General features: G+C 39.4%; 1 pseudogene; it reads right to left on the bottom strand.

Moving 5' to 3' along the window:
- Nucleotides 1-2,129: 2,129 nt before the first annotated feature.
- LOC103128615 (heterogeneous nuclear ribonucleoprotein A3-like) lies at nt 2,130-3,772 on the bottom strand (annotated as a pseudogene).
- Between the last annotated feature and the right edge of the window lie 5,083 nt (nt 3,773-8,855).

Here is an 8,855-nt window from a genome sequence, read left to right as displayed (position 1 = left end):
AGACTCCATTATCTTCAGGAATTTTCCATCTATTTCCATTTGTGTGTGTGTGTGTGTATGTGTGTTTTGATCATAAAGGGATGTTGTCTTTTGTCAATGTCTTTCTCTGCATCTATTGATATGACCATGTGGTTTTTGGTCTTGCTTTTATTGATGTGGTGGATCACATTGATTGATTTATGTATATTAAACCATCCTTGCATGCCTGGAATAAACCCCTCTTGGTCATGATGAACAGTCTTTTTAATATACTGCTATATCCGGTTGGCTAGAATTTTGTTCAATATTGTCGCATTTATGTTCATCAGAGATATTGGTCTGTAGTTTTCTTTTTTGGTTGTGTCCCTGTCTGCTTTTGGTATCAAAGTGATATTGGCTTCATAGAAGCTGGGAGGGAGTATTCCAGTGTCTTCATTCTTCTGGAAGATTTTTAAAAGTAGAGGTATTAGTTCTTCCTTGAAGGTTTTGTAGAATTCATTTGTAAAACAATCTGGTCCAGGACTTTTATTCTTGGGAAGGTTTTTGATAATTGTTTCAATTTAGTTAGCTGTGATGGGCCTGTTCATATTATCTAGTTCCTCTTTATTTAATTTTGTAAGTTCGTAGGTATTTAGGAAATCACCCATTTATTTCAGGTTCTCTAGCTTGGTGGCATATAGTTGGTTCATAGAAGCCTTGCATGATATGTTGAATTTCAGTGGTGTCTGTTGTGATATCTCCTCTTTCATTTATAATCTGATTTATTTGGGTCTTCTCCCTTTGTTGTTTTGTGTATCTGGCTAAAGGTTTGTGGATTTTGTTCACTCTTTCAAAGAACCAACATTTACTTTCATTGATCTTTTGTATGGTTTTCTTCTAATTATTATTTTTTTACTAGAGCACTGTTCAGTTCTGGCTTATCTTAGAGTGGGGGATTGAACCTGGTACTTTGGAGCCTCAGGCATGAGAGTCTGTTTGCATAACCATTATGGTATTTACCCTCTGCCCTCGTATTTTCCATGTTATTTATTTCTGCCTTAACTTTAGTGATTTCTGTCCTTCTGGTTGCTTTAGGGTTTCTTTGTTCTTCTTCTAGGTCTTTAAGATGTGCAATCATGTTGTTTCTTTTTGCGTTTTCTTGTTTCCTAATGTGTGCTTGTATGACTATGAACTTCCCTCTCAGTACTGCCTTAGCTTTGTCCCAAATATTTTGATAGTTTGTGTTTTCATTTTCTTTTTTTTTCCAATTTTTTTTTTTTTTTTTTTTTTTTTTTACCAGAGCACTGCTCAGCTCAGGTTTGTGGTGGTGCAGGGGATTGAACCTGGGACTTTAGAGCCTCAGGCATGTGTGTTTTCATTTTCATTGAACTCTTAAAACATTTTTATTTCTTCCTTTATTTCCTCTTTGACCCTGTAGTTAAGTTGAGTTTCCACAATTTGGAGCTTTTACTAATTTTTTGTTTTTAAGTGTTTGTTTAATTTCACTGTGGTCTGAGAAGATGCTTGAGATGTCTTCAGTGCTCTTGAATTTGCTGATGCTGTCTTTGTGGCCTAACATATGGTCTATCCTTGAGAATGACCTATGTGGACTTGAGTAGAATGTGTATTCCAGTTTCTTGGGGTGAATGACTCTGAAAATCCTCAGCACTTTTCAAGGGGAGGAAAAATTCTAAGGGAATCTTGAGAGAATTTAAAAAAATCTTGTTTGAAAAACATAAATTTCTTTGGTTGGTGGTATAGTGCCATTTTAATCTTTTCCCCTATCTCCCTCACTGGCTAACACCCCTTCCCCATGCTTTTTAAAATCATAAGCATAAGATGGGCTGCGGTCAGGGGAGATAGGAGCTAGTGCACACACTGTGTGACTCCCTGAATTTGAGCCCTAGCAGTAGTGGGAGCATCATAGATTAATCACACCAGGGGAGCTCCATGGATGGTGTAGTGACATTGTGTTATCTTCTCTCTGTTTCTTTTTAGCACCCCCTCCTTTTCTCTCAAAATTAAAGAATAAAAAAAATTGGGCTAGGGTTTAGACCTCAGGAATGTACCTCTAATTCACACTACATTGCATTAATCAATAGCTGTACTTTTTGCAAACTGACTGACAGTCCTGAACAAAAGGGGTTTCCTGCAGTAACTCTTCTGACTGTGGGTCATCACTTTTTCTGTGGCAGATTTTACAGTTCCTCTAATGGATTTGGGATGACTGTCTTAACCTGCAGCTTTCCTGACAACTCCTTGCTCTCTCTGCTGCTAAGAACTGTAGCCCTTTTCTGCTGAGTTTAGAAGCTTCGGCTGCCATAACCACCACCATAACGACTACCTGAGCTTCTTCCACCAAAACTACCCTTCATGGATCCATAATTTGATTGCTTCTGTGCACTATAATTTCCAAAATCATTGCAATTACTCCCATAGTTACCACCACCAAAACTTCTTCCTTCACTGTAACCATCATGTCCTCCACTACCACCACTGTATCCACCACCTTAGTTTCCATATCCTGGTCCACCACTGCCATAGCTTTCTCTACTGCTATATCCAGGACCACCACCATAGTTGCCACCATCACCTCCAGATCCGTTATATCCACCATCACCTCCTTGTAACTATATCTGCTGCCACCACCTCCACCATAACCTCTTCTTCCACTAAAGTAACCACCATGTCAGTTTCCTCCACCACCTCCAAAGTTACCTCCATGACCTATAAAGTTGCCAGAGCCACCTCCACGACCTCTTTGTGATCCAGCTGTCTACACTTTAGAAAGGGCCTTTTTCACTTCACAAACATGACCATTAATAGTGTGGTATTTCTGAGTGACAATTTTATCAACTGTATCCTGATCATCAAAAGTCACAAAAGCAAATCCTCTTTTTTTCCCACTCTGCTTATCTTCCATAACTTCTATGCTTTCAATTTTGCCATACTTTTCAAAGTAAACTCTCAAATTGTACTCTTCTGTATCTTCTTTAATACCACCAACAAAAATTTTCTCCTCTGTTAAATGGGCACTAGGCTTTACAGAATCCTTTCTAGAAACACCTCTCTTTGATTCCACTACTTTCCCGTCAGCTGTGTGATTGAGCACACATAGCTGCATACACCTCTTCCACACAAGAGTAAGTCACAAAGCCAAAGCCTCTAGAATATTTTGTTTGGGGGTCTCTCATCACCACATAATCTGTAAGTGTGCCCCATTTCTCAAAATGTTCTCTTAAACTGTCATCTATAGTTTCAAAGCTTAGACCACCAATAAACATTTTTCTCAACTGCTCTTTGGTTCCTTTGGGTCATAACCCTCTTCCACCTGAAGGCCACAGTGGCAATAGCCAGAGTCTGGCTGGGGGTGACCGGGCAGTGGTTTTATCTCAATTTTGAGACCAGACTCACCTCTTCCAACTCCCATAGTTCCTTAATCATTCAAGTCTTGTGTGGAGTTGTACCCCTCCTATCCCATGGTTTTGCTAATGTCTCCTTTCTTAAATTAAAAAAAAAAAAAGCAAGCAAGCAAACAAACAAAACCCTAGACTTTTTTATTCTCAGAAAAAAAAAGTTAATCAATGGAGAAAGATTCCTGTCTTTTATTCTACTTCTACTCCTGCCCTCAGTATTATTGTGATTGTTATTTAGAGCAGCAGGGCATTGGAAAGCTCTTGATATTTGACATTAGTAAATTAAATAAATGGAATAGGTGCTACTTGTTTATGTTAAGTAACTATATTGCATTTGTTTGGAAGTTAACAAAAATTCAGATTCCTCAGAATCATCTCTGGAGTCGTATCAAGTAGGTCCTAAGAATATGCATTAAAGAAATGTTACCAGCTGATTTTGTAGTTTAAGAACATAATGGCACATTTGTATAACAATCATTCTATTACAGTTTTAAGAGGTATTTATTATCAAATAAAGCCAAATATACATAAAAGGGTGTATTTGGGTGAGCTTATTAGATTTTTTTCTTTTTGTGTGTTTTCTAAATACTGTTCTCTGAAAAGTCATATATTTTCTCTTATATTATAAGCTTTTCTTTTTTCCTTGTATAAATAATCCTCAACTCAGACCCTCTACCCCCATAGTGCCTTTGTGAAGGTTACTTGGGAAATCAATGTTTGATAGCACCATTGCAGGTGACTACCCTTCTCCCACCCCCCAAAAATTTATGCAAAACTAAATAAATAAGAAAAAGGAAGAATTCATTTTACAGTGAACATTTTTCTTCTGATGTCTGCTTTACCACATTCAGGCTGATAGGTTGAGTACTCAAAGTTTCATAAAGAAGCTAAAAAAGATTAAACCTCATCTGTTAAGTAAGTACACACCAAAAATCTGGACCCTCATAGCTAAACATAATTTAGTCTATAGAAATCAATTACCTAATAACCTACAGCAATAAATACAACAGAGAAAACATTATTTTCTATATCCCCTTTCTTCCATAGGCTTTGATCAGTAGGCTTGAGCTTATTCCTCTCAATTAAAAACATCTGTACATGGGCTGGGAGGTAGCATAGTGGTTAAAACATTGAACCAAGGGTAGGAAATGACTGGTCTTTGGGCCTGCAAAATAATTTGATTTGGTCCTGCCAAGGCAACCACAAGTGGGACTCAAAAATTCAACAAATAACAGAGTTTTTTTTTCCTTCCTCACAAGGGTTATTGCTGGGGCTCAGTGCCTGCACTGCAAATCCACCACTCCCAGTGACCATTTTTTCTTTTGTATTTTAATTGACAGAACAGAGAAACATTGAGAGGAAGAGAGAAAAATAGGTAGCTGCAGATCAGCTCACCACTCTTGAAGCAACCTCCTGTGGTGGGAGCAGGGGCTCAAACCTGGGATCTTATTCATGATAATTTTTTATTATTATTTATTTTCCCTTTACTATTATTTAATTATAATAATAATTTTATTATTTATTTTTTCCCTATGTTGCCCTTGTTTTTTTATTGTTGTAGTAGTTGTTGTTGTTGATGATGTCGTCGTTGTTGGACAGGACAGAAATTGAGAGGAAGGGAAGACAGGGAGAGAAAGAGAGACACCTGCAGACCTACTTCACCACCTGTGAAGCGACCCTCCTGCAGGTGGGGAGCCAGGGGCTCAAACTGGAATCCTTATGTGGGTTCTTGCTCTTTGTGCCACCTGTGCTTAACCTGCTTAGCTACTGCCCAACCCCTGATAATTTTTTTTTTTTAGTGATTTAATAATGATTGACAAGACTGTGGAATAAGAGGGGTGCAATTCTGTAGACTTTCCATGGTAATATGTGTTCTTAGCCGGGTACACCACTGCACATCTCCCCCCTTGAAGCTTTTTTTTTCAATAGGATTACTAAGTGTTAATTTTTAAGTTGATATTTGTATGCCCCAGAAATGGTATTATAAATTTACAAATGACCCTTGGCAGAAACAAGATTTATGGGCTGGGTGGTGGTGCACCCTGCTAAGCACACATATCACTGTGTGCAAGGACCTGAGTTCAAGCCCTTATTCCTCAACTACAGGGGTGGATGCTTCATGAGCAGTGAAGCAGGTCTGTGGGTGTCTGTCTTTCTCCCTGTTCCCCTCCCCTCTCAATTTCTCTCCTGCCAAATAAAATAGAAATAAAAAAATGGAAAAAAAAAGGTCAGTGGGAGCATTGAATTTGTAGTGCTGATAGGGAGCCCCAGAGATAAACAACTTGGTGGCAAAATAAATAAATAATGAATGAACAAAAATTAAAAAATCAAATTAAAAAAAGTCCTGCCCTTGCATTAGATTCTCAAGCATGAAGTCCTGAATTCAATCTCTGTAATCACATATGCTAGAGTAATACTTTGGTTCTCTCCCTTCCTATTCCTGCCCTCTCATTAATAAAAAAAATATTTTTTAAAATTATAGGAACCAGGGAAATAGCCCAACAATTTACACAATATGCTTGAGACGTGAGGCTCTCAGGTTCAATTCCTTGACACCATCATAAGCCAGAGCTGATCAGTGCTCTGGGGAAAGAAACAGCCAATCAATAAACAAACCATTTTTATTAGATTTCTGGCCTTACTAAAGTAATGACCCTGAAGAACTGCTAGCAAAACCTACTGTGAGGACATTGAAAACCATTTTTAGTGAAAGTTGTAGTCCTCTAGGTTAAAAAAGTATGGTTATTTTATATGTTATGTACTTCCATAAATCTGCATTTCTAATAATTATTAACCTTGGGTGATTTGAGAAAGATGAGGCTTTGTTTTGTATCTTACCACCTTTCCTTTTTAAAAAAAGATTTATTTTTTTTTAATTTGTTAGGACAGATATTGAAAGTGAAGGAGAGATAGGGAGAGAGAAAGGGAGATGCCAGGCTAGCATCGCCAGAGAGAGAAGAGACCAGGAACTCGTGGCGGAGTGGGAACGCAATGCAATGCCTTTATTGATCAGAGTTATGCCTTTATATATATATCTTTAACTGGAAGTGGCAAGTGGGAAAAGGAAATGGCTAGGAGAGGGGGTGGAGAAAAGAGCGTGAGGGTAGAAAGCTTCCATAGCTGCTGTTGCGAAGGTTCTGACCAGTGGGATTAACCAATACCCTGCAGGCAGGGTGGGTCTCAGGCAAAACAATGATTATGTAAATAGGCCACAGCATCAGAGCAGGGGGGCTGCCCAACAGGGAGGCATCTACAGTACTGCTTCACTACTTGTGAAGATTCCCCTTGCAGATGAGGACTGGGGTCTTGAACCTGGGTCCTTGTACATGGTAATGTGTACTCAACCAGGTGCACCACCACCAAGTCCCTGTCATACTGCCTATTAGCCACCAACTTCCAGATGCTACAATAATTTTGTTGTGACCTCCCTGGACAGATGACCTCACCACTGTGTCCCAGAACCTCACCTTTCTAGGCTCTACCCCACTAGGGAAAAATAGAAACAGGTTGAGGGTATGAATAGACCTGTCAATGCCCATGTCCAGTGGAGAAGCAATTACAGAAACCAGACTTCCCACCTTCAGCACCCCATGAAGATCTTTGGTTCATATTCCCAGAGGGATAAAGAATAGGAAACCTTCCAGTGGAGGGGATGGGATATGGAACTCTGGTGGTGGGAATTGTATGGAATTGTACCCTTCTTTTCCTATCATCTTGTTGATCATTATTAAATCACTAATAAAAAAAGTTTATAATGAGAAAAAAAAACTCTGGTGGTGGGAATGATATGGAATTAGGCCCATTGTCTCATAATTTTGTAAATCAATATTAAATCACTAATAAAATAAATAGACTTGTGCTACTTTTGTACAATAGGAAGGCCATATCTATAAGGGGGTTGACAATAAAGCGTTTTATGGGGTTGGTGCACTTAGTGAGATGATGCCTGTGTTAGAACAGGATCTGGCACAGAGATGATAGTCATCATATGCATCCTCACAAAGCTGGAAAAGTCAGTCCCTGGCCCTGCTCTACCCTTGATCTGTATGCTGGTCCAGACCTGTATTGACTATGATCTGGGCATGTCAGTGGCGGCAAATCTGGACACAACCAACAGCAATCACTCCTCAGACATGATGGTACCACAGGAAACTGCCTATTCTGGCTGTGAAGAGATAGATTGCGAGGTGTCCATCAGCTTTGTACATCCCTGCTGGAAAATCTTCTCCTGCTGGGTAAATGGGTACTTTGGCTACAAGAATAATAGGACAAGATACTTGCAGAAGGGTGACAGTTCAGTCCTAGTCAGTAGGCAGCCCTATGCGTTAAGTCAATGTGGACATTTGAAAAGAGCTGCAAAACTTGAAACATATGACCAAATAGCACTTTCTGAAGTCTAGGTTTCTTAGATTTTCATCTGCTAGACATCATTCTGCAGAGTTGTCTTTATTTCAAATGTATTGTCCTTCCTATTTTACTCTGAACTGAACCCACTGAGAAATACTTAGTTTTGATTTTCATAAGATGTCTGAGTGAGTAGATGGCTGGCTCTTTGGGGTCCTAAGAGGTCTCCTTGAAAAGGTTTATGGGGATAACTCCTGCCTAGACAGATTTGGATGAAATGACCTGTGCTCAACTTTGAGGAAACAGCCTATGACTCTAGACACAAGAGCTGTATGTTATGTAAATGTGGGAGGGGGGAAAGAAACTGATACAAATTCACCCCATACTAGATTTGGGACAAGGCTAGAAAGCAGAGACTTGGTTTGGTGATGTTTGGATTGCAACACTTTACTGGGAGTACAGGCAAGACCCCTTCAAGATAGTTAAAACAAGAGGAGATCTGAAACTATTTAAATACCTGATTTGGTGAGAAAGGTCAGATTTATATGTAACATCTATCTTAAAATAAGAAACAAAACTGATGAACATATAAATGTGGCCCACTATCAAGAGACAGGACTAGTCACCAGAATACAACCTCAGATATTTGAGTGGGAAGGAAATATCTTCATAATACATTGGATAACAGGATGGTTGAAAATTGGGGATTTTAGCAGAGACACGGGAACATAAGAGCTGAAAAATACAGTTTTCCCAGTGATGGCCAGTGCCTGCACATTCCAACTTAACATTTTCACAACTACTGTGACTCTGTGCTTAGGCAACACACACCTTTCCTTTTCATTGTTTTATAGACTCTCTGGGCCATGTGCCTTATTAAGTGAAGGAGGTAACCTGAGATTAGTTCTTTATGGCTGGGTTCAGGGCCACCGCCCACAGAGGGGCTGGGATGTGAGGGTGTCTGGAGAGTGGCTCCACATACGGGCTGGACTCAGAAATGGTTTCTTTCTCATCAGTGTCCACTTTAGTTTTCACAAATGAGGCTCCATCTCCTGTCAGTGAGGTAACAGGGAGGACTGGCTCCAATTTACCCATAGCACTAGGCTAGACAGCAGTCAGGTTCTGGAGAAGGTGTTG

The sequence above is a fragment of the Erinaceus europaeus genome, chromosome 2, assembly GCF_950295315.1.
Source record: "Erinaceus europaeus chromosome 2, mEriEur2.1, whole genome shotgun sequence".
NCBI classification, from domain to species: Eukaryota; Metazoa; Chordata; class Mammalia; order Eulipotyphla; family Erinaceidae; genus Erinaceus; species Erinaceus europaeus.
The sequence above is the reverse complement of the archived record's forward strand: the minus strand, read 5'-3'. Positions and strand labels throughout refer to the sequence as shown.